General features: G+C 48.1%; 1 pseudogene; it reads left to right on the top strand.

The window, feature by feature from the left end:
- Positions 1 to 1069: 1069 nt before the first annotated feature.
- LOC119309108 lies at positions 1070 to 11087 on the top strand (annotated as a pseudogene).
- Positions 11088 to 25823: the final 14736 nt, after the last annotated feature.

The raw sequence follows: 25823 nt of genomic DNA, 5'->3' as shown, positions 1-25823 counted from the left end.
GGTTCGGGTGATGGATCCAGGGAGCGATTAGGGCCGCCCTAGTGGCGTACACCTTGGGAATCAGGGAGATGATCCCATAGTAAAGCCGGGACATGTCTAATGTTTCCCTAGAGAACTCACGGAGTAGGTCAAGGATGATCTCTTTGACCATCAGCCAGAAAGCCTGAAAAAAGCGGACCGGCAACCCATCGGGGCCTGGGCCGAGGCCGGGTTCATGGCTTTGACAAAGGCACTTAGACCTAGTCTCTACCCCTTGACCTTTACCGGAGGCCCCCGGTTGGAACTAAGCTACGGGAGCTTGCTTTAATTTCAAATCAAATGTACGATGTGACATGGCTAGGCATGATAATTTGGCCTCATCCTCACATTCCTCCGGCTTGACACCGAGTTTTTTAATACAGTACAGAGGCATATGCACATACACTCGCCCATAAGAATGCACACATGCACATCCTATCTCTATGAGCACCTCTGAATGACTGAGTGATATTTCATCTTGAGATTGAAGAAGTCGCCACATACGCCTTTATAGTCGACGGAAAGTCTCCTCCCACAAAACGCAGATCGTCAGAAGGCCTGAAATAAATCCAGAAAAATGCACGGACCAGTGTCAAGTCTGGGATTTGGCACTGGGATATCACCTGTCATCCTAACCATCCAATAGTAGGTTGGTTTGCTAGTCGCTTTCTAAGTTGAATATCACACGTTGCTCTGACCGGGATAATTCAAAGTGTAGTGGAGGGAACTTGTCTCTATTTCACTAACCTCCAAATTCGGTTTTGTTTCTATTTCATTGCTTTATAACGGAAGAGAGAAAGCACAGTCAGCCTCCTCTGCATCATATGAATCCATAGTTTAATTGTAGTTTACTATGGCCAAAACAGTGCTCTGTGCCCACCAAAGTTGACCGAGCATGTAGTCAGATCCCAAACTTGAAAAGTATCACGCGCCGGTGGAATATTGAACATGGAGCGGCGGTCATTCTCCAATCAGACTACGACCGAAGCATGGCTGCTCTCTCTCCTCTCTATGCATATACCTTTATCGAGAGGTCCTCTGCTGGTTGGCCATGGCTTCACCTTCATGCCTTCATCTTCTGATGCTACTCCCACTCCTAGCCGTCGTCGCCACATGCCAAGCCCGCCCACTTTTTGACGGCGACACTGTCAGCAACGAGATGACCAGTGGCGGAGCTGGGGAGAAAATTCGGGGTGGCAAATGATAAAACATGCAGACCTAAGGGGGCCAAATGCTAAATTTATCCTCATCTAAACCCTTTAAATAAAATTCTTTCAGACTTTTTGCCAAGATTGGGGGGCCACAGCCACCCCAGGAGCACACATAGCTCCGCCACTGGAGATGACCCAGCCCCTGCGGCCATCCGTGATCACGTGCTCGACTGCTGGCCACTACAGCGACGGAAGCCAGTACCACGTGAGCCTCGATCGGCTTCTGTTGTCCATCCCGAGTGAATTGCAAAAAACATCGACACTTCAGGCAAGGTTTGCAGGAACCACACATTTACGAAATGGTGCCAAAAAGCACTAATTTTTTCATAATTTTTTGCAAAAAACACTAGTTGGCAGCTTTGGTCGTTTTGATGACGATTATGACAGATGGGTACCGGAAATGATGACGTGGCGTAACGGTTCGCAGGTGACGCCGTTCTTCAAAAACTTAAAAAGCAATCAGCCCCCTCCTCCTCGCGTCTTCTCTCCGGCCCCCTTCCCCACCGGAGCAGCAGCTGCCGCGGGCGCCGGAGCACCGGCAGCAGCAGCAGCTTTTGCGGGGGCGAAGCTGCTGGGGGAGCGTGACACCGGAGCAGTAGCCGCGGTGGCCGCGCACGGGCGTGAGCATCAACCGCGGTGGCCGCAGATGGGCGCGAGCAGCAGCCCTGGCGGCCGCGAGCTGCAGCCGCGCCGGCCGCGGCCAGTCGGCCATGCTGCAGGGCGGGGGGGGGCGATGGAGGTCGATCCGGTGGCGGCCAGCTGGGGCAAGGGCAGCGGCAGGCAGCGTGCCCGCGAGCTCGGACCCGGGCTTCCGGTGCCCGTGCGTGCTGGCGGAGCTTGACGCTGGGATGTCCAGGAGGTCGGCGTTGGCGCTGCGGACCAGACGGTGTCTAGGATGAGGACCGAAGGAGTCTGCCGGTGGCTAATTTGATGGTGGTGCGCCATGACCGAGGTTGGAGAGCAAGGTCGCTGCCGACGGCTATGGCGTGTCCCTGGCTCAGTCAATGAAGCAGGAGTGAGAGGGAGACAGGGCAAGGCAGATGCACATGATGCTGAAGCTCGTGGTTGTCTCCAGCCACGTCAACGACAAGCGACGGCCATGGCGGTGCTCGGTTTGGTCCGATGTTCCTGATCCAGAGGTGTACGACCCGAGGCCGGCGGCGGAGGCAAGGTCCGGCCGTCCTATGCGCAGGGGTGTTTTCTTAGTTTGACCACGGGTGTTTTTTTTAAAGAAGTGAGGGAGTTTTTGGTAAAAATTATCTCTAACGACCTCTAGCATCATCAGTTACGCCACATCATCATTTCCGGGACCCACATGTCATAATCGTCATCAAAACGACCAAAGCTGCCAACTAGTGTTTTTTTGCAAAAAATTATGAAAAAAATTAGTGCTTTTTGGCACAATTCCGTAAATGTGTGGTTCCTGCAAACCTTGCCTGAAGTGTCGATGTTTTTTGCAATTCACTCGTCCATCCCTATGGCCGCCGCCAACGCCGGCGACTTCTTCAACGGCAGGCTAGGGGCGGCGGGCGACGAGGTCTTCGGCCTCTTCATGTGCTATGCTGGAGATACCGATCGACGAGGCTGGACCCGAAGCCTCACACTCGCACCCAAGGGCATCATGAAGCTGTGCCCAAACAGCCGGACGGTTCACGCTGTCTACAACGCCTGCACCCTTCGGTACTCCAGCGAGTCCTTCTTCTCCGTCGCCGACCTCTCCATCACCAACCTTGCTGTCGCGCCCTACGTGGTGGATCGAACTTGGTACAATACAACCCATTGATCCCACTCGAAGGGTACGTTGTGGACACGGCTGGCATGAGCCACATGAGATTCGAGTTGATTAATCGGCTCACGGTGAAGGCCGGCCAAGCGGACGAGCGGATCGCCGAGGGCACGCAGCAGTTCACCGACACACAGTGGGTGCGGGCGGTGGTGCAGTGTACTAGGGACCTGCCGGCGAGCGAGTGCACATGCTGCCTCTCCTACTACACCGATCAGCTGCCGCAATTGTTCCCGAACAACAGCGGCGGCTCCATCAAGGGGTACAGTTGCTACCTGGGTTACGCCATCCTTGCCGACAGGCCGTCCACGGTGTGGCTGGACAGGTACACCGTACAGCGAGAGTTATGAGAAGGAGATGAAAGCCCAAGAGTTGGAGCGTAGGAAAAACGGCGAAAGGTGGCTATCATCCTGTGTCTTATTATCGGCGCCGTGGTGCTCGTGCTCTTTATGATCGGCCTATTGGTTCGGTTCCTGTTTAACTGGTGGCGAATAAGGATGGCGGCGGCCGGGGTGGTTGTTGTTGGAAATATGAGCAATTTACCGAATGATTTTATTAACAGAAATACTAGATAAAGCATGACTAGTATAGCAGTGATAAAATAAGCCATGCGATTTGAGAAAAAGAAGGTAAATAACATATGCATATATGAGCTAGAAGCGATCATCTCTAGAGCAGACAGTTGATCAAGATGTATATATGAAGTAGAGCCTAACATGTCTAGGGCAAACACTAGAAGAAGGAACCGTGGCATGACCTCTAACAGGAAAAACAAGAACACGTACGGGACAGTAGCAGGAGCAGAGGCACTGGACTTCGGGTCGACATCATCGGTGGCCATGTCGTCGAAGAGGTTGTCGACGTCAGGGAAGAAGTCGTCGTTGGGGAAGCAGTCGTCGGAGTCCGGGGCGTCCGTGACGAAGAAGTCAGTAGTCGCGCGAAGCGCTCCCCAAAAACCTTATCACCCTTCTCCGTACAGGACTCAAAGAGGTGCGGTTTCGGAGGCCTACTGTCCCAACCTGCGGTGCACATCGCAAGCCGGGATGAGGAAGATTGTAGCAGCAGTGCAGTGTTGAAGAACCGGTGGCGAGAGGAGGAAGTAGTTCTGGTGCGTCTCTCTGAGAGGAGCGACCTCCCTTTTATAGGCGCAAGAGAAGGAGGCGAGAGGGCAGCGATGGGAGGCGAATCGAAGAGACGGAGAGGAAGCGAACAGCCAGCAGCCGAAGGGCTGTACCATTCGCATTCAAACTCCACTATCGCAAAAATCTTTTCAATTTCCGTCTGACCTTTCGTATACCCGTAGTGCGTGGCAAAAATTTAGACATCGGCTCGGCTCATTCCCGCAACCCATGGCGCGGCGCGGCGTGGCACGTCGTGGCGTGGCGTGGCGTGGCGTGGCGTGGCGTGGCGAGACGAGGCGGGCGGCGGAGGAGGAGCGCGCGTGGATGTCCCTCTTGTTCTCATGCTCATACATGTGGGGAAAGAACCTCCCTTATAAAGAGGTCCAACTCCCTCTAAACTAGCAATGTGGGACTAAACTTTAGTTTCACCTCTTGCCTTACACGAATGGGCTGCGTGGGCCTCTAGGATTTACTAGGAATTTCTGAAATTGCTATTGGGCTGGCCCAAAATAGAAAAAATTCCAGCAATCCCCCATTAGATCCCAGAGGCACACAAAATTTGCCTTTGGTTCCAAAACACTGTTTTATATACCGGTACTGCAGTGGAGACTGTTAAGTTGAACTTCCACCTAGAACTCTATGCTACACTAGTAAGCAAATTGAACAGTGGACTGGGCCTTGAACTGCAAGTTTTTTGCGAATCTAGCTTCACACGAAGCCTTGACCGATACGTGGCTACCGTGGGTCTTCTCCGCGGGTGAAGCTTATGCGTCATACTCCGAGACCTTTCATGAGTTTACCAGAGAGAACCCTATTCTCATAGATTGCGACGTTTAACAATGAGACTCATATAGGTGTGTTCATCAAAAGATGTTCTGCAGGACAATATCTCTGCTTCAAAGAGCCACTTAGAACACATTAAGATGTACATCAACCTGCCATGTAGATTAGGAGAGTATTGCATCTTCATGGAGTGGTATTTTTAACAGTAAGGATACTCTCCTCCCAGTTGACCAACAACTTGTCTTCCACATCTAATTCACGGGATCTCCGATCACAAAGAATAGGTTACCACTTTGAACAACTCATGTTGTGGGTCTCATACCCATCTCCCTCGATGCATTATCTATCACATTACATGATAGACCCTTAGTGAAAGGATCTGCCATATTTTTAGACGTTTAGATATAATCCAATGCAATAACTCCGGAGTTTCTCATTTTTCCGACAAACTTTAACCTTCTCTGAATGTGTCTTGATGACTTCATGTTATCCTTTGAGCTGTTCACTTTCGTGATCACAGTTTGATTGTCGCAGTTCATAAGGATACCCGGTATATGTTTCTCAACAACAGGTAAGTCATTCAAGAGCCGGCGAAGCCAATCTGCTTCGACCGTAGCTGCATCTAGTGCTGTGAGTTCTGCTTCCATTGTTGACCTCGTTAAGATGGTCTGCTTGCAAGACTTCCAAGAAACAGCGCCACCTCCATGAGTGAATACATATCCGCTCGCGGCCTTTATCTTATCAGCATCTGAGATCCATTTTGAGTCACTATACCCTTCAAGCACCTTTGGGTGCCCAGTGTAGTGAATTCCATAATTCACAGTGCCTTTCAAATAACGCAAAACTCTATCTAGAGCTTTACAATGCACATCTCCTGGTTTTGAGACAAACCGGCTCAGTTTGCTAACAGCAAAAGAGATGTCAGGTCTTGTAGCACTGGCTAAGTACATAAGCGAGCCAATAATCTGAGAATATTTCAATTGGTCTCCAACAATTCTTCGATTCTTTCGAAGCAATACACTAGCATCATATGGTGTTGGAGAGGGCCTGCAGTCACTGTAGCCAAAGCGACTCAAGATCTTTTCCACATAGTGAGATTGAAGCAATGTAATCCCACCATCATCGTCTCTCAACAACTCGATGCTCAGAATGACATCAGCCACCCCTAAATCCTTCATCTCAAAACAACGAGATAGGAAATCCTTGACCTCCTTAATGACATTCAGATTTGTTCCGAAAATCAGTATGTCATCAACATACAAGCAAAGCATAACTCCCTCGCCCCCACCATGGCGATAGTACACACATTTGCCAGCTTCGTTCACAACAAAGCCTGCAGCTGTTAAAGTTCTTTCGAACTTCTCATGCCACTGTTTGGGTGCTTGCTGTAGTCCATACAAAGACTTCAGCAACTTTCACACTTTCCCTTCCTGACCATCTATTACAAATCCATCTGGTTGTTCCATATAAATTTCCTCGTCCAACTCTCCATTTAGGAAAGCAGTCTTAACATCCATTTGATGAACGAGAAGACCATGTGAGGCAGCTAGTGAAAGTAGAACTCGAATAGTGGTCAGTCGAGCCACAGGTGAGTAAGTATCAAAGAAGTCTTCACCTTCCTTTTGGGTATAACCCTTAGCCACGAACCGAGCCTTGTACTTTTCAATAGTACCATCAGGCCTAAGCTTCTTCTTGAATACCCATTTGCATCCTATAGGTTTGCACCCATAAGGACGATCAGTTACCTCCCAAGTTTCATTCGCCAAGATGGAATCCATCTCGCTACGAACTGCTTCCTTCTAGTAGTCAGCATCTTCAGATGCATAGGCCTCTGAAATAGAACTGGGAGTGTCATCTATGAGATACACAAGAAAATCATCACCAAAGGACTGTGCAGTCCTCTGTCTCTTGCTCCTAGTAGGAACTTCATTGTTCTCCTCCATAGGTTTCAAAGTGTTTCATCAAAATGACAGGTTCAGTAATTATAACTGGTTCCTGATTCAATGAACTAGACATCTCCTGATTAGATGAGGTAGCCATATCCTTCATGGGAAAGATATCTTCAAAGAAAGTCGCATCATTTGAATCCATGATCGTACTGACATGCATGTCAGGTACCTCAAATTTTACAACCAAGAACCTATAGCCAATGCTATGAAAAGCATATCCCAGGAAAACACAATCCACAGTTTTTGGTCCCAGCTTTCGCTTCTTTGGAATTGGCACATTGACTTTCGCCAAACAACCCCAGGTTCGTAGATAATAGAGATTTAACCTTTGCTTCTCTCATTCCTCGAATGGAGTTATCTCTTTGTTCTTTGTGGGAACTCGGTTTAGGACATGACATGCAGTCAATGTCGCCTCCCCCCACCATGCCTTGGAGAGACCCGATGTGTCAACACGGCGTTAACCAAATCAGTTAGAGTATGGTTCTTTCTTTCGGCCACCCCATTTGACTGAGGTGAATAGGGAGGCGTCCTCTCATGGATTATACCATGTTCCGCACAAAAGGAATCAAATTCATTTGAGAAATACTCTCCACCACGGTCGGACCTAAGCCTCTTGATCTTTCGATCAAGTTGGTTTTCCGCTTCAGCTTTATAGATCTTGAAGTAGTTCAAAGCCTCATCCTTAGATTTCAGAAGATACACATGGCAGTATCTAGTGGAGTCATCAATCAATGTCATAAAATACTTCTTTCCACCTTTTGTCAAAACACCATTCATTTCACATAGATCTGAATGTACGAGCTCTAGTGGTGCAAGATTTCTCATTTCCGCAGTCACATGAGACTTACGAGGTTGCTTAGCTTGCACGCACACTTGACACTTAGATCCCTTGACAGTGGTGAAACTAGGGATTAAGTTTAACTTCGCTAGTCGCGACATGCAACCAAAGTTAACATGACAGAGACGTGAATGCCACACATTTGATTCACTATTGTTTCAAATATGATTAACAACTTTATTGCAAACGTCTGATAAGGATAAATGAAACAGGCCTCCTGACTCATAGCCTTTACCAACAAAGGTTTCATACTTGGAAATTATAATTTATTCGACTCAAAGACAAGCTTGTAGCCATCTCTACACAGAAGAGATCCGCTAACAAGATTTTTATTGACGGAGGGGACATAATGCACGTTCTTCAGCCGCACGATCTTCCTCGAAGTAAACTTCAGATCGACCATGCCAACACCACGAAGAGAAGCACTTGAACCGTTGCCCATCAGCACGGTTGAAGTCCCTGCGGTCTGATAAGACAAAACCATGGAAATATCACCGCATACATGCACATTAACACTAGTGTCAATCAACCAATCAGGAGAATGACATACTGAAAGAATAGTGGGAAATATACCATACCCAGCATCCTTCAAGTCAGTGTCTCTAATGACAACATTAGCGGTCTTGCCGCCTTTCCCAGGATGACGCTTGTCATAGCGATTAGGGCAACTAGGAGTCCAATGATCGGGATCCCCACACACATGACAAACACCTTTCTTCTTGATTCTTCTTCTTGAAGTTCGTGTGCTGCACAGCCTTGTTCTTCCCATCAAACTTTGCTTTACCATCGAACTTGCCCTTGTTCTTGAACTTGTGGGGCTGGAAGTTCTTCTTCTATACTAGATTGGCACTAGAACCTCCCTCAATACCTCGAGCACGGTTGTCCTTTGCTCTCGCCTTTTCTTCCACATCAAGAGTACCAATGAGATCCGAAACGGAAAACTCCTGCCTCTTATGCTTCAGTGAGGTAGCAAAGTTCCTCCACGTGGGAGGAAGCTTAGTGATGATACCTCCGGCAATAAACTTGTCCGGTAGGATACAATTGAAGTGCTCAAGTTCTCTAGAAAATGACTGTATCTCATGAGCTTGCTCAACCACGGAGCACTCTTCAGTCATCCTGTAGTCATTAAATTGCTCCATGATGTACAGCTCAGTGCCAGCATCCGAGACCCCAAACTTGGCCTCAAGTGTGTCCCACATATATTTTTCATTATCAATTGACGCATAAGCATCAACTATGTTCTCACCAAGAACGCTCAAGAGAGCAGCCTTAAACAGGGTATCCATTTTCTGAAAAGCTTGTGCTTGTTGAGCATCTTGCTCTCCTTCAGATTTGCCAAGAGTGGTGTCATAGCAACACATGGTTTGTAACCATAAGATTGCTCTCACACGCCACCTCTTATAGTGGATACCCTCAAACATAGGAGGTCTCATGGAAGCAGCAAAACCACTTGGGGTAAATTGAATATCATAAGGTTTTTGTATTGTTGGAAATATGAGCAATTTACTGAATGATTTTATTAACAGAAATACTAGATAAAGCATGAATAGTATAGCAGTGATAAAACAAGCCATGCTATTTGAGAAAGAGAAGGTAAATAACATCTGCATATATGAGCTAGAACCGATCATCTCTAGAGCAGACAGTAGATCAAGATGTATATATGAAGTAGAGCCTAACATGTCTAGGGCAAACACTAGAAGAAGGAACTGTGACATGACCTCTAACAGGAAAAACAAGAACACGTACGGGACAACAACAGGATCAGAGGCACTGGACTTGGGGTCGACATCATCGGTGGCCATGTCGTCGAAGAGGTTGTCGACGTCAGGGAAGAAGTCGTCGGAGTCTGGGGCGTAGCCTACTGCCCCGACCTGCGGTGCACGCCGCAAGCCGGGATGAGGAAGATTGTAGCAGCAGCGCAGTGTTCATGAACCGGTGGCGAGAGGAGGAAGTAGTTCTGGTGCGTCTCTCTAAGAGGAGCGACCTCCCTTTTATAGGCGCAAGAGAAGGAGGCGAGAGGGCTATCGACCCGAGGCGAGGCATGGCGTGGCGAGGCGAGGCGGGCGGCGGCGGAGGAGCACGCGTGGATGTCCCTCTTGTTCTCATGCTCACATATGTGGGGAAAGAACCTCCCTTATAAAGAGGTCCAACTCCCTCTAAACTAGCAATGTGGGACTAAACTTTAGTTCCACCTCTTGCCTTGCACGAATGGGCTGCGTGGGCCTCTAGGATTTACTAGGAATTTCTGAAACTGCTATTGGGCTAGCCCAAAATAGACAAAATTCCAGCAGTTGTGACATCAGAGCCGCTGAAAGAGTACTTCCGCGGCAAAAGCATATATCAAGGCGAGCTCGAGCAAGGGACAGGGCCAAGGTGATTCACATTCGATGAGCTTGTGGCCGCCACAGACAGCTTCTCCGGCAGGAACAAGCTAGGTGAAGGAGGCTTCGGGTCCATGTACCGAGGATTCCTCCATGACACGAACCTTCACATTGCCGTGAAGAAAGTGTCCAAGACCTCTCGCCAGGGCTGGAAGGAGTTTGTCTCAGTGGTAAAGATCATTAGCCGCCTCCGGCACCGGAACCTCGTGCCGCTTGTTGGATGGTTCTAAGGGGGCGACGACGATGATCTTCTACTCATCTACGAGCTGATGCCCAATGGCAGCCTTGACGCTCACCTGTACAAGCCTGACCACCTGCTGCCATGGGCAGTCAGATATGGGGTCGCACTTGGCATTGACTCCGGGCTGCAGTACCTGCACAAGGACATGGAGCAGCGCGTCGTGCACAGGGACATCAAGCCGAGCAACATCATGCTGGACGTGTCCTTCAATGCAAAGCTCGGTGACTTCGGGATTGCAGGTTCATTTGTGATGGCCGGGGCTCATTCACGACAGGCGCAGCAGGGACGCTTGGCTACATGGACCCAAAGTGCGTGTTCGTGGGCACGACCAGTGTGGAGTCCGACGTGTACAGATTCGGCGTTGTCCTACTCGAGATGGCTTGTGGCCGGACGCCGGCTGTGGTCCAAGAAGACGATGGTGGAGCAGTTGTTCACCTATTGAAGTGGGTATGGGAGTCATATGGCAGAGGGGCCATCCTGGAGGCAGCCGACGCGCGGCTAGACGACAAGTTCGACAAGAAAGAGATGGAGCGTGTCATGATGGTTGGGCTCTGGTGCGGGCACCCCGACCTTGGCCTGAGGCCGTCCATCAGGCAGGCCGTCAGCGTGCTGCGGTTAGAGGCGCCGCTGCCAAGCCTCCCGGCGAAGATGCCGGTAGCGACATACATGATGCGGCCAGAGGATGATTTTCTTTTTTTCCGGAAAGGGGGGATTCCCCGGCCTCTGCATCAAAATGATGCATACAGCAACATTTATTAAAAATAAAGTAGTTTAACAAGGTATTGCAGTCTGCAAACAGAAAAAGGCTAGCTCACAAAGAGCCACAAAGCCAAAAGCAACAAGGCCCAAAAGCCACAACCGGCTGGCAAAAGAAAGGTAGGTAAACTAATCGCCTATCCTATTACATGATCGCCATCCAAACCGGTTGAAGATATCCTGCGCTACAATCTCCCACCGGATAGATCCAGTAACCAAATGCTCCCTGGCCTCCGTCGGAGTGAGTAAGGAACACATACGGATTAGCGTAGTAGCCCGGAATAACACCTGCAAAAAATTAATAGTTGTTGTTCTGTTAAAAGCCAAATCATTTCTGCAGTTCCAAATTGCCCATAACAACGCACATCCTCCTACTCGAATTTGTCTAGCTATTTCGGACTCTATCCCAACAAGCCACGTTCCAAATAACGACCTGACTGAATTCGGAGGAGTAAAGTTAAAAGCAATTTGCACCGTGCGCCACAACACTCTCGCCAACGGGCAATCAAAGAAAAGATGCTTGATAGATTCATCCCCATCACAGAAACTACACCTAGTAGATCCTGTCCAGTTGCGTTTAACCAAATTATCTTTTGTTAAGATGATTTGTTTATGTACAAACTAGGGGTGGAATTCGAGCTGAGCCGAGCCAGCTCGACTCGGCTCGCTAAAACTCGTTTCATTAACGAGCTAGCTTGACTCGACTCGTTACTATAACGAGCTCAAAGTCAAGATTGGCTCGACTCGTATAACTCACGAGCTGGCTCGTTTAGCTTGTTAAGCTCGTTAATGAAACCTTGACTTTCCAAACATGTTTGGAACTAGGAACAACACTAGAGTTGATGACATCAATATACATCAAATTTACAGTGAATTCACCCGTCCTAGTAAGCTTCCAACACAACTGGTCGGGCTGATGAGTAAGCTGAAGCTCCATTAGTCTACTCACCAGATGAATCCAGGCTTCCCACCGGTCACCAAAAAGCACCCTCCTAAATTGAATATTAAGGGGAGTAGACTGCAAAATCGTGGCAACCAGAGCATCACGTCACTACACAATATGATACAGAGACAGATACTGAAGCGCCAATGGCGTTTCACCCAGCCAAGTATCCTCCCAAAAGCGAGTGTTGTTGCCATTACTGACAATAAACTTTGTTCTATTAAAGAAAGTAGCTTTGACTGTCATAAGCCCCTTCCAAAACGATGAGTCAGTCGGTCTCACTATCACCTGCGACAACGTCTTAGAGTGCAGATACTTGCTACGAAGGATCTGCACCCAGGTTGCCTCAGTTTCGGAGGATAACTTATATAGCCACTTACTGAGGAGGCATCTGTTCTTGACTTCAAGATTTTCAATACCAAGACCCCCTTGGTCTTTTGGTCGGCAAATAACATCCCATTTGGCTAGTCGGTACTTTCTCTTAAGTTCATCACTCTGCCAGAAGAAACGGGACCGATAGAAGTCCAGCCTTTTCCTAACCACAACTGGTACTTCAAAGAAGAACAAAAGAAACATGGGCATACTCGTGAGCACCGAATTAATAAGAATCAATCGGCCTCCATAAGACATGAGTTTGCCCTTCCAGCAACTTAGTTTCTTCTCAAACCGATCCTCGATACACTTCCATTCGCTGTTTTTCAGCTTACGATGGTGAATGGGAATACCTAGGTAAGTAAAAGGTAATGCTCCCAATTCGCATCCAAACAATTGCTTATATGCCTCTTGTTCCTCTTTGGCTCTACCAAAACAGAACAACTTGCTTTTATGGAAGTTAATCTTCAACCCGGTCAATTGTTCAAATAAGCATAACACCAGCTTCATATTTCTCACTTTTGCCAAGTCGTGCTCCATAAAGATGATTGTATCATCAGCGTACTGCAGGATGGACACACCACCATCAACTAGATGTGGCACCAAGCCACCCACCTGCCCGGCCTCCTTTGCCCTACCTATCAAAATTGCCAACATGTCAACTATGATGTTGAACAGAATAGGAGACATTAGGAAGAAGGGTTATCGTTCCAAAATTAAGCTGAAAAAGGTGAAGCTGGCCAGAGAATAAATCATTGAACAACGGCAACAGATCTCCTTTAATAATGTGCCAACACTTCTTATAGAACTCAGCCAGGAAACCATCCGGGCCAGGAGCTTTATTATTCTTCACCTGGGCAATGGCCTCAATCACCTCTTTCTCAGAGAAAGGAGCAGCTAAAATATCATTCTCAACAGCCGTAAGTTGAGGCACATCCTCAATCCTAGACTCATCCAGCGACACACAATTATCCTTTGGAGGCCCAAACAGCTGCTTGTATACTCAGTAATATATAACTTTAAGTTTTCCTGTCCAAGAATCGTTCCCTCATCTTGCTCAAGCTGAAAGATCCTCTTCTTTCTATGTTTACCATTAGCGATCATGTGGAAGAATTGTGTGTTCGCGTCCCCCTGGACTACTCTTCGGACCATGGCCCGGAGTGCCTACTTTAACTCTTCCTCACGAAGGAGCTCTTTCAGCCTCATCTCCGCATCTAGCTTGGCATGAAGCTCCGAGGCTGGCAGGACTGTGGTTTCTGCTTTTACATCTAAGGACTGAATAAGTGAAAGGAGCTGTTCCTTTGCAATCTTATAAGCCCCGCTGAGATGCTTAGCCCACCCACGGAGCAGGGCCGACCCTGGGGAGGGGCAGGGGGGCGGCCGCCCCGGGCCCCCAAAGTCTAGGGGCCCCTCCCCCAGGTACGTAGGTTATGGCCCAACGTTTTCCACAATAGAAAAACTCCCTATCGGGCTAGGCAACTGGGCCTCACGCGGCATGGAGGCATACGCTCGTGCAGCAGCGCAGTCAGCGGGACGTGGAGGCAGCGATCGTTCCCTTCCTTCTTTCACGTATAAAAAGAAAATTGTCTCAAAAAAACGTAATTGATCTCTTCCTATTACATCTCGCACTGACGCAACGACTCCAGGCCGCCGATGCTTCCTCTGTTCGTGACTACGCGCCCGATGCTCCTTTTCCCTTTCCTTCTGATCCCAATTTTCGTCCTATTTCAGATCGTCAGCAGCTTGCCGCCGATTTCAATTCCTTGGGGCCCTGTCATTGTTGGGGAACGTTGCAGAAAATTAAAAATTTTCCTACGGTTTCACCAAGATCCATCTATGAGTTCATCTAAGAAACGAGTCATGGGAGAGAGTTCGCATCTACATACCACTTGTAGATCGCGTGCGGAAGCTTGCAAGGTGATGATGGAGTCGTACTCGACGTGATTCGAATCACCGATGTCCAAGTGCTGAACGGACAGCACCTCCGCGTTCAACACACGTACGGTACGGGTGACGTCTCCTCCGTCTTGATCCAGCAAGGAGGACGGAGAGGTTGAGGAATACAGCTCCACCGGCAGCATGACGGCGTGGTGATGGTGGAGAAGCGGTACTCCGACAGGGCTTCGCCGAGCACACAACGGAGGAGGAGAGGTGTTGGGGAGGGGAGGGCTGCGCCTTGGCTTGTGATCCGCCTGCCCTCCCCTCACCCCTCTATTTATAGGGGGAAGGGAGAAGGGGGGCGGCCCCTCTAGATGCATCTAGAGGGGGGGGGGCGGCGGCCAAGGGGAGGGGGAACTTGCCCCCCAAGCAAGGGGGGGCGCCCCCTCTAGGGTTCCCCCCTCAACCCTAGGCGCAAGGGCCCAAGGGAGGGGGTGCGCCCAGCCCACCAGGGGCTGGCTAATTCCCCACGCAGCCCAAGTGGCCCCCCGGGAGGGGTGGCCCCTCCCGGTGGACCTCCGGAACCCTTCCGGTGGCCCCGGTACAATACCGGTACGCCCCCGAAACTTTCTGGTGTCCTTTTAACAACTTCCCATATATAAATCTTTACCTCCGGACCCTTCCGGAACTCCTCGTGACATCCAGGATCTCATCCGGGACTCAGAACAACATTCGGTAGTCACATACTAGTCTTCCTAATAACCCTAGCGTCACCGAACCTTAAGTGTGTAGACCCTACAGGTTCGGGAGACACGCAGACATGACCGAGACGACTCTCGGGCAATAACCAACAGCGGGGTCTGGATACCCATGTTGGCTCCCACATGCTCCTCGATGATTTCATCGGTTGAACCACGATGTCGAGGATTCGATCAAACCCTGTATGCAATTCCCTTTGTCAATCGGTACGTTACTTGCCCGAGACTCGATCGTCGGTATCCCAATACCTTGTTCAGTCTCGTTACCGGCAAGTCACTTTACTCGTACCGTAATGCATGATCCCGTGGCCAACACCTTGGTCACCTTGAGCTCATTATGATGATGCATTATCGAGTGGGCCCAGAGATACCTCTCCGTCATACGGAGTGACAAATCCCAGTCTCGATCCGTGTCAACCCAACAGATACTTTCGGAGATACCTGTAATGCACCTTTATAGTCACCCAGTTACGTTGTGACATTTGATACACCCAAGGCACTCCTATGGTATCCGGGAGTTACACGATCTCATGGTCGAAGGAAGAGATACTTGACATTGGCAAAGCTCTAGCAAACGAACTACACGATCTTTATGCTATGCTTAGGATTGGGTCTTGTCCATCACATCATTCTCCAAATGATGTGATCCCGTTATCAACGACATCCAATGTCCATAGTCAGGAAACCATGACTATCTGTTGATCACAACGAGCTAGTCAACTAGAGGCTCACTAGGGACATATTGTGGTCTATGTGTTCACACGTGTATTACGATTTCCGGATAATACAGTTATAGCATGAACAAAAGACAATTATCATGAAGAATGAAATATAATAATACTTTTATTATTGCCTCTAGGGCATATTTCCAACAGTCTCCCACTTGCACTAGAGTCACCAATCTAGTTACATTGTGATGAATCGAACACCCATAGAGTTCTGGTGTTGATCATGTTTTGCACGCGAGAGAGGTTTAGTCAACGGATCTGGGACATTCAGATCCGTGTGCACTTTGCAAATCTCTATGTCTCCATCTTGAACATTTTCACGGATGGAGTTGAAACGACGCTTGATGTGCCTGGTCTTCTTGTGAAACCTGGGCTCCTTGGCAAGGGCAATAGCTCCAGTGTTGTCACAGAAGAGTTTGATCGGCCTCGACGCATTGGGTATGACTCCTAGGTCGGTGATGAACTCCTTCACCCAAATCGCTTCATGCGCTGCCTCCGAGGCTGCCATGTACTCCGCTTCACACGTAGATCCCGCCACGACGCTCTGCTTGCAGCTGCACCAGCTTACTGCTCCACCATTCAACATATACACGTATCCGTTTTGTGACTTAGAGTCATCCAGATCTGAGTCGAAGCTAGCGTCGACGTAACCCTCTACGACGAGCTCTTCGTCTCCTCCATAAACGAGAAACATGTCCTTCGTCCTTTTCAGGTACTTCAGGATATTCTTGACCGCTGTCCAGTGTTCTTTTCCGGGATTACTTTGGTATCTTGCTACCAAACTTACGGCAAGGTTTACATCGGGTCTGGTACACAGCATGGCATACATAATAGATCCTATGGCTGAAGCATAGGGGATGACACTCATCTCTTCTTTATCTTTTGCCGTGGTCGGTGACTGAGCTGAGCTCAATCTCACACCTTGTAACATAGGCAAGAACCCCTTCTTGGACTGATCCATTTTGAACCTCTTCAAAATCTTATCAAGGTATGTGCTTTGTGAAAGACCTATGAGGCGTCTCGATCTATCTCTATAGATCTTGATGCCTAATATATAAGCAGCTTCTCCAAGGTCCTTCATTGAAAAACACTTATTCAAGTAGGCCTTAATGCTGTCCAGAAGTTTTGTATCATTTCCCATCAAGAGTATGTCATCTACATATAACAGGAGAAATGCTACAGAGCTCCCACTCACTTTCTTGTAAACGCAGGCTTCTCCATAAGTCTGCATAAACCCAAACGCTTTGATCATCTCATCAAAGCGAATGTTCCAACTCCGAGATGCTTGCACCAGTCCATAAATGGATCGCTGGAGCTTGCATACTTTGTTAGCATTCTGAGGATCGACAAAACCTTCTGGCTGCATCATATACAGCTCTTCCTTAAGATGTTCGTTAAGGAATGCTGTTTTGACGTCCATCTGCCATATCTCATAATCATAGTATGTGGCAATTGCTAACATGATTCGGACGGACTTCAGCTTCGCTACAGGAGAGAATATCTCGTCGTAGTCAATCCCTTGAATTTGTCGATAACTCTTAGCGACAAGTCGAGCTTTATAGATGGTAACATTTCCATCCGCGTCCGTCTTCTTCTTAAAAATCCATTTGTTTTCTATCGCTCGCCGATCATCGGGCAAGTCTGTCAAAGTCCATACTTTGTTTTCATACATGGATTCTATCTCGGATTTCATGGCTTCAAGCCATTTGTTGGAATACGGGCCCGCCATCGCTTCTTCATAGTTCGAAGGTTCACCGTTGTCTAACAACATGATTTCTAGGACAGGGTTGCCGTACCACTCTGGTGCGGAACGTGTCCTCGTGGACCTACGAAGTTCAGTAGCAACTTGATCCGAAGTACCTTGATCATCATCATTGTTTTCCTCTTCAGTTGGTGTGGGCATCACAGGAACGGTTTCCTGCGCTGCACCACTTTCCCGTTCGAGAGGTAGTACTTCATCGAGTTCTACTTTCCTCCCACTTACTTCTTTCGAGAGAAACTCTTTTTCCAGAAAGCATCCATTCTTGGCAACAAAGATCTTGCCTTCGGATCTTAAGTAGAAGGTATACCCGGCAGTTTCCTTAGGGTATCCTATGAATACGCATTTTTCCGACTTGGGTTCGAGCTTTTCAGGTTGAAGTTTCTTGACATAAGCATCGCATCCCCAAACTTTTAGAAACGACAGCTTAGGTTTCTTCCCAAACCATAATTCATACGGTGTCGTCTCAACGGATTTAGACGGTGCCCTATTTAAAGTGAATGTAGCTGTCTCTAGAGCGTATCCCCAAAATGATAGCGGTAAATCGGTAAGAGACATCATAGACCGCACCATATCCAATAAAGTGCGATTACGACGTTCGGACACACCGTTTCGCTGAGGTGTTCCAGGCGGCGTGAGTTGTGAAACGATTCCACATTTCCTTAAGTGTGTACCAAATTCGTGACTTAAGTATTCTCCTCCACGATCTGATCGTAGGAACTTTATCTTTCGGTCACGTTGATTCTCCACCTCATTCTGAAATTCCTTGAACTTTTCAAAGGTCTCAGACTTGTGTTTCATTAAGTAGACATACCCATATCTACTTAAGTCATCAGTGAGAGTGAGAACATAACGATATCCTCCGCGAGCCTCAATGCTCATTGGACCGCACACATCGGTATGTATGATTTCCAACAAGTTGGTTGCTCTCTCCATTGTTCCGGAGAACGGAGTCTTGGTCATTTTGCCTAAGAGGCACGGTTCGCATGTGTCAAACGATTCATAATCAAGAGACTCTAAAAGTCCATCAGCATGGAGCTTCTTCATGCGCTTGACACCAATGTGACCAAGGCGGCAGTGCCACAAGTATGTGGGACTATCGTTATCAACTTTACATCTTTTGGCATCCACACTATGAACATGTGTAATATTACGCTCGAGATTCATTAAGAATAAACCATTGACCATCGGAGCATGACCATAAAACATATCTCTCATATAAATCGAACAACCATTATTCTCAGACTTAAATGAGTAGTCATCTCGTATTAAACGAGATCCAGATACAATGTTCATGCTCAAACTTGGTACTAAATAACAATTATTAAGGTTTAAAACTAATCCCGTAGGTAAATGTAGAGGCAGCGTGCCGACGGCGATCACATCGACTCTGGAACCATTCCCAACGCGCATCGTCACCTCGTCCTTCGCCAGTCTCCGTTTATTCCGCAGCTCCTGCTGTGAGTTACAAATATGAGCAACGGCACTGGTATCAAATACCCAGGAGTTACTACGAGTACTGGTAAGGTACACATCAATTACATGTATATCAAATATACCTTTGGTGTTGCCGGCCTTCTTATCCGCTAAGTATTTGGGGCAGTTCCGCTTCCAGTGACCCTTCCCCTTGCAATAAAAGCACTCAGTCTCAGGCTTGGGTCCATTCTTTGACTTCTTCCCGGCAAAAGGCTTACCGGGCGCGACAACATCTTTGCCGTCCTTCTTGAAGTTCTTCTTACCCTTGCCTTTCTTGAACTTAGTGGTCTTATTGACCATCAACACTTGTTGTTCTTTCTTGACTTCAGCCTCTGCTGACTTCAGCATTGAGAACACTTCAGGAATGGTCTTTACCATCCCCTGCATGTTGTAGTTCATCACAAAGCTCTTGTAGCTTGGTGGGAGCGACTGGAGGATTCTGTCAATGACCGCCTCATCTGGGAGGTTAATGTTCAGCTGGGTCATACGGTTGTGCAACCCAGACATCTTCAGGATGTGCTCACTGACAGAACTGTTTTCCTCCATCTTACAACTGTAGAACTTGTCGGAGACATCATATCTCTCGACCCGGGCATGAGCTTGGAAAACTAGTTTCAGCTCTTCGAACATCTCATATGCTCCGTGATGCTCAAAACGCTTTTGGAGCCCCGGTTCTAAGCTGTAAAGCATGTCGCACTGAACGAGGGAGTAATCATCAGCACGAGCTTGCCAAGCGTTCATAACGTCTTGGTTCTCTGGGACGGGAGCGTCACCTAGCGGTCCTTCTAGGACATATTGCTTCCTGGCAGCTATGAGGATGATCCTCAGGTTCCGGACCCAGTCCGTATAGTTGCTGCCATCATCTTTCAGCTTGGTTTTCTCTAGGAACGCGTTGAAGTTCATGTTGACATTAGCGTTGGCCATTTGATCTACAAGACATATTTGCAAAGGTTTTAGACTAAGTTCATGATAATAAAGTTCTAATCAAATTATGAACTCCCACTCAGATTAGACATCCCTCTAGTCATCCAAGTGTTACACGATCCGAGTCGACTAGCCCGTGTCCGATCATCACGTGAGACGGACTAGTCATCGTCGGTGAACATCTTCATGTTGATCGTATCTTCCATACGACTTGTGTTCGACCTTTCGGTCTCCGTGTTCCGAGGCCATGTCTATACATGCTAGGCTCGTCAAGTTAACCCTAAGTGTTTTCGCTGTGTAAAACTGTCTTACACCCGTTGTATGTGAACCTAAGAATCCATCACACCCGATCATCACGTGGTGCTTAGAAGCGACGAACTGTAGCAACGGTGCACAGTTAGGGGAGAACACTTCTTGAAATTTTGTAAGGGATCATCTTATTTACTACCGTCGTCCTAAGTAAACAAGATGCATAAACATAATAAACATCACATGCAATTATATAGTTGTGACATGATATGGCCAATATCATAAAGCTCCATTGATCTTCATCTTCGGGGCTCCATGATCATCCTGTCACCGGCTTGACACCATGATCTCCATCATCATGATCTCCATCATCATGATCTCCATCATCGTGTCTTCATGAAGTTGTCACGCCAACGACTACTTCTACTTCTATGCCTAACGTGTTTAGCAATAAAGTAAAGTAGTTTACATGGCGTTCTTTAATGACACGCAGGTCATACAAAAAATAAAGACAACTCCTATGGCTCCTGCCGGTTGTCATACTCATCGACATGCAAGTCGTGAATCCTATTACAAGAACATGATCTCATACATCACAATTCATCATTCATCACAACTTCTGGCCATATCACATCACATGATCAATCGCTGCAAAAACAAGTTAGACGTCCTCTAATTGTTGTTGCATCTTTTACGTGGCTGCGATTGGGTTCTAGCAAGAACGTTTTCTTACCTACGAATAACCACAACGTGATTTTGTCAACTTCTATTTACCCTTCATAAGGGCCCTGTTCATCGAATCCGCTCCAACTAAAGTGGGAGAGGCAGACACCCGCCAGCCACCTTATGCAACTAGTGCATGTCAATCGGTGGAACCGGTCTCACGTAAGCGTACGTGTAAGGTTGGTCCGGGCCGCTTCATCCCACAATACCATTGAAGCAAGAAAAGACTAGTAGAGGCAAGTAAGTTGACAAGATCCACGCCCACAACAAATTGTGTTCTACTCGTGCATTAGAGAACTACGCATAGACCTAGCTCTGATACCACTATTGGGAAACGTTACAGAAAATTAAAATTTTTCCTACGGTTTCACCAAGATCCATCTATGAGTTAATCTAAGCAACGAGTCATGGGAGAGAGTTCGCATCTACATACCACTTGTAGATCGCGTGCGGAAGCTTGCAAGGTGATGATGGAGTCGTACTCGACGTGATTCGAATCACCGATGTCCAAGTGCTGAACGGACAGCACCTCCGCGTTCAACACACGTACGGTACGGGTGACGTCTCCTCCGTCTTGATCCAGCAAGGAGGAAGGAGAGGTTGAGGAAGACAGCTCCACCGGCAGCATGACGGCGTGGTGATGGTGGAGAAGCGGTACTCCGACAGGGCTTCGCCGAGCACACAACGGAGGAGGAGAGGTGTTGGGGAGGGGAGGGCTGCGCCTTGGCTTGTGGTGCGGCTGCCCTCCCCTCACCCCTCTATTTATAGGGGGAAGGGAGAAGGGGGCCGGCCCCTCTAGATGCATCTAGAGGGGGCGGCGGCCAAGGGGAGGGGGAACTTTCCCCCCAAGCAAGGGGGGGCGCCCCCTCTAGGGTTCCCCCCTCAACCCTAGGCGCAAGGGCCCAAGGGAGGGGGTGCGCCCAGCCCACCAGGGGCTGGCTAATTCCCCACGGAGCCCAAGTGGCCCCCCGGGAGGGGTGGCCCCTCCCGGTGGACCTCCGGAACCCTTCCGGTGGCCCCGGTACAATACCGGTACGCCCCCGAAACTTTCCGGTGTCCTTTTAACAACTTACCATATATAAATCTTTACCTCCGGACCCTTCCGGAACTCCTCGTGACATCCAGGATCTCATCCGGGACTCCGAACAACATTCGGTAGTCACATACTAGTCTTCCTAATAACCCTAGCGTCACCGAACCTTAAGTGTGTAGACCCTACGGGTGCGGGAGACACGCAGACATGACCGAGACGACTCTCGGGCAATAACCAACAGCGGGGTCTGGATACCCATGTTGGCTCCCACATGCTCCTCGATGATTTCATCGGTTGAACCACGATGTCGAGGATTCGATCAAACCCTGTATGCAATTCCCTTTGTCAATCGGTACGTTACTTGCCCGAGACTCGATCGTCGGTATCCCAATACCTTGTTCAGTCTCGTTACCGGCAAGTCACTTTACTCGTACCGTAATGCATGATCCCGTGGCCAACACCTTGGTCACCTTGAGCTCATTATGATGATGCATTACCGAGTGGGCCAGAGATACCTCTCCGTCATACGGAGTGACAAATCCCAGTCTCGATCCGTGTCAACCCAACAGATACTTTCGAAGATACCTGTAATGCACCTTTATAGTCACCCAGTTACGTTGTGACGTTTGATACACCCAAGGCACTCCTACGGTATCCGGGAGTTACACGATCTCATGGTCGAAGGAAGAGATACTTGACATTGGCAAAGCTCTAGCAAACGAACTACACGATCTTTATGCTATGCTTAGGATTGGGTCTTGTCCATCACATCATTCTCCTAATGATGTGATCCCGTTATCAACGACATCCAATGTCCATAGTCAGGAAACCATGACTATCTGTTGATCACAACGAGCTAGTCAACTAGAGGCTCACTAGGGACATATTGTGGTCTATGTGTTCACACGTGTATTACGATTTCCGGATAATACAGTTATAGCATGAACAAAAGACAATTATCATGAACAATGAAATATAATAATACTTTTATTATTGCCTCTAGGGCATATTTCCAACAGTCATATCCCCGCTTTGCTTTACGTCCATCACCGATTCTACTGTCCAAGGTATGCCATATATTCGTAAATCGTATTGTGATTCCCCTGGTTCATAGCCGGCATGGCGGCACTGTTCAACAGTTGATGCAATTTCCGTTTCAGCATTGTGTCTTATCTTGTCGCCCGAAAACAATATGCATCTGGTAGCGATAAAAGGACGAAGATGAAGAAAATACAAGGTATAACACGATATTTTGAGAAGTACAATGATGAGGAGTTTTCTGCTAGTTTGCTAATTGCCAAAGGTATTACAACTAAAATGAGTATAGAGCCATTATTTTTTGTAAAAAGTCGTGCGACGAGGAAGAAACAATTTTTTGAAAATGATTTCCAACAAGAAATTCTAGAAGCTGGGAAGACCTTCAAGTTAAATAGTTTTTTTGGTTGATATGGCGATCATTTCTTTTTTTTTTTGACTGTGAACTGTGGGGTAAAACCCCCACAGCATATCAAAACGTTATTAAAGCCAGATTTAAAGAACTCATGGTGTCTAAAGATATATTCAGATTTTTATTGAGCTCAGGCACTCTGAAGTCACTGAATGATAATGAACGTTAAGAGTGTTGCACAAAATTTGTAGGTAACTTTCTCTCTTGATGGTTCATGTGATGTTGAGGTATATGATCTTATTTCTGAATTTAAGGTAATAATTATAAATTATTTGATATACTTTCTGTTTTTGGATGCATTGTTATAGACAATATTTCATATATATGTATATTGATCGTTAGTGTTAAGATGTCTATCTTAAGGGCCCCGAGTTTTAATCTCGCCCCGGGCCCCCAAAATCTCAGGACCGGCCCTGCCATGGAGAAAACTTCTCAAATGCCTAATTTTATTCTGCCAGCGCTCAAGCGCAGACCTACCTCCTGCATCCTTAGCCCATTCTCTGGCTACGAGATCAAAGAAGCCTTCTCTCTCAAACCAAGCTAGCTCGAAAGAGAAAATATTTTTATTTACCAAATGGGTGGGCTCCCCAGAGTCGAGAAATAAAGGCGTGTGGTCCGAAATACCACACGAAAGCGCCTGGAGTGTTACGTAGGGAAATTTCTGCTCCCATTCGACACTAGCTAGAACTCGATCCAACTTTTCAAACGTCGGATTTGGCATCGCGTTAGCCCATGTAAACTTTCTGCCCGAAAGCTCTGTCTCTCGCAGATCCAAGCTTTCAATGATAGTGTTAAACAAGAATGACCATCTACCATCGAAATTATCATTATTCTTCTCATCACGCCTTCTGATAATATTGAAATCACCCCCCACCAGGATTGGAAGTTGTTCAGAACCACAAATCCTAACCAGATCAGCCAAGAAATCCGGTTTCAGCTCGGGCTGTGCGGCACCATATACCGCCACCAAAGCCCAGTTAAACCCATCGGTCTTCGACCGCACCCTAAACTTAACAGCAAAATCTCCCATGACCACGCTTCAGACTTCTAACGAATCGCATCTAACTCCGAGTAAGATCCCACCCGATCTTCCTCGCGGTGGTAGACAATGCCAGTCAAAATCAATACCGCCCGATAAAGTATTGAGAAATTGTGGCGAAAAATTTGCTCTACCAGTTTCCGACAATGCGATAAAGTCCAACTTATGCTCAATAGAAGCCTCAGCAAGAAACCTTCTTTTAGCCAAGTCTTTCAGACCTCTGCTATTCCAAAAGATTCCTTTCATATCTCGTCATGGAATTTTTTAGCCCTATGGATCCTAGCACTCCTACGCACCGCGGAAGCCGGGTAGATCTTCCACTTCCATTTGCGTTTAGGAATATTTAAGCTCTCCAGGTGGTCCTCACAACCAGTCTCAGAGGTACCAACTTCAACATTCTCCATACTCTCATCCTCCTCCTCAGGCACAGGGGAAGGATGAGCAAGCTCCGCACACAAATTATCGAGCACCCTGACCCCCAGAGCATCAATATCGGAGTTATTCATGGGTTTAACCGCAACTAAGTTACGAATCATCTCTAAAGCCCGCTCAGCCTCTAAATCCAGCATATCATTAACCGAAGTTAAAATTTCACTATCATTACTACCTAGTGAAATTCCTAGCTGGTTTGCATTATTAACAATCTCATCATTGGTAACATGCAAAATAGAATTAGAAGTATCAACCGACATACTAGTAGTGAACTCCATGTCACGAAGCTTGGCCGCCCTCATGGCGCACAGATGCTAAATGTCGTCCACATCCGGATGATCCTGGAGACGGCTGCTCAACCGTCTCCCCTCAGATACCGGATCCGGAATACCACCGAACGTAATCACCTCCTCCCGAGTGGCCCTGCTCGAGTGCACCAAGCCGGGTGAGGGTGGAACCTGGGCCTCCTGCCCGAGTTCCGCATCCACCTCGGCCCTTCGGCCAGTAGGAGGCGTCGGCGCTGAAGGAGGGCTGGCCCCCCAGGGCGCCCCAAGAGAGCAGAGCCCCGAGGCCACCTGCCCAGAGCCCTCACCGGAAAGCAAGGTCACCGCCTGCATCGTCGGACCGGAGAGAGGAGAGGCAGGTGCCGAGGCCAGCTGGCCTGGACCCTCCTCCGAAGAAGTCTCAACCAACGGAGGAAACGAACGAGGCGCCGAGGCCACCTGGTCCGAGCCCCCATCAGTAGATGGCACCGCCGGCTGCACCTCCGGTATAGCGACCACATGGGAGTGGTCCGAGATCACCAGCCCCAGATCCCCTCCAGGGAGAACGCCCTCCACCGCCGGGCCCGCAACCTGAGGAGAATCAACGAACAAGCGGGAGGGAACCTCCTCTGCCTCGCTCGGCGAAGCCTCAAGAGGAGGAGCCACAATATCCTCAAACTCCAAAATAGGTAGCGAGTGCTCGAACACCTCATCA

This window comes from Triticum dicoccoides, chromosome 5B, assembly GCF_002162155.2.
Source record: "Triticum dicoccoides isolate Atlit2015 ecotype Zavitan chromosome 5B, WEW_v2.0, whole genome shotgun sequence".
NCBI classification, from domain to species: Eukaryota; Viridiplantae; Streptophyta; class Magnoliopsida; order Poales; family Poaceae; genus Triticum; species Triticum dicoccoides.
This window is presented reverse-complemented; position numbering and strand designations above follow the sequence as displayed.